The sequence below is a fragment of the Chrysochloris asiatica genome, unplaced genomic scaffold (genome assembly GCF_000296735.1).
Source record: "Chrysochloris asiatica unplaced genomic scaffold, ChrAsi1.0 scaffold00213, whole genome shotgun sequence".
NCBI lineage: Eukaryota > Metazoa > Chordata > Mammalia > Afrosoricida > Chrysochloridae > Chrysochloris > Chrysochloris asiatica.
Genome location: NW_006408731.1, coordinates 711,293 through 711,916, shown reverse-complemented (window position 1 = coordinate 711,916; position 624 = coordinate 711,293).

The window sequence follows — 624 nt, the reverse complement described above, 5'->3', positions numbered from 1 at the left end:
ATAAAAGTAGATGTGAAATATTCTTTTAATAACATGCTTAAGTTACCTATTCTAAATCTTGTTTATCTGCCTTTTCTGGAAATGTTGTAAGTCTCTCTTTTGCCTACTTTAAAATAGTCTATGAAAAAACAATCAATGAGTACGTGTTTGTGTTTACTTTAATAACTGTAGTTAGCAGTTCGTGCTTATCCTACAGTGCTTGCAGGAAATTTGTCTCTTCAGCGTCTTATATTGAAACCAATAGAAATGTTGATAATATTTGGTACATAATTATTCTGAACATTTGTAAAACAAGACCAATATATTTAAATTCAAAACTTGACTTGGCTCCGCCCCCATGATCCATAGTAGGGAGGTGACGCCTTCTGTAAATCTGATCTCTATCTTGAGCAGCTCTCCATCCTCCTCCTCCACCTCCTCCTCTGTATGATTTGCTATAGTAGTCCTGATCATATCCACGATATATCGTCTGTCATAGTAATCACCATGGCGTGAGCTGCCATAGGTAGGTCTTCCCATATAAATTCCGGGTGTTGGAGTATGTGGTCTTTTTGTTATGGAGAAATCAACTCTGATCTTACGACTATCAAGCTCCATTCCATTGGCATGTTCTTTAGCTTCCTT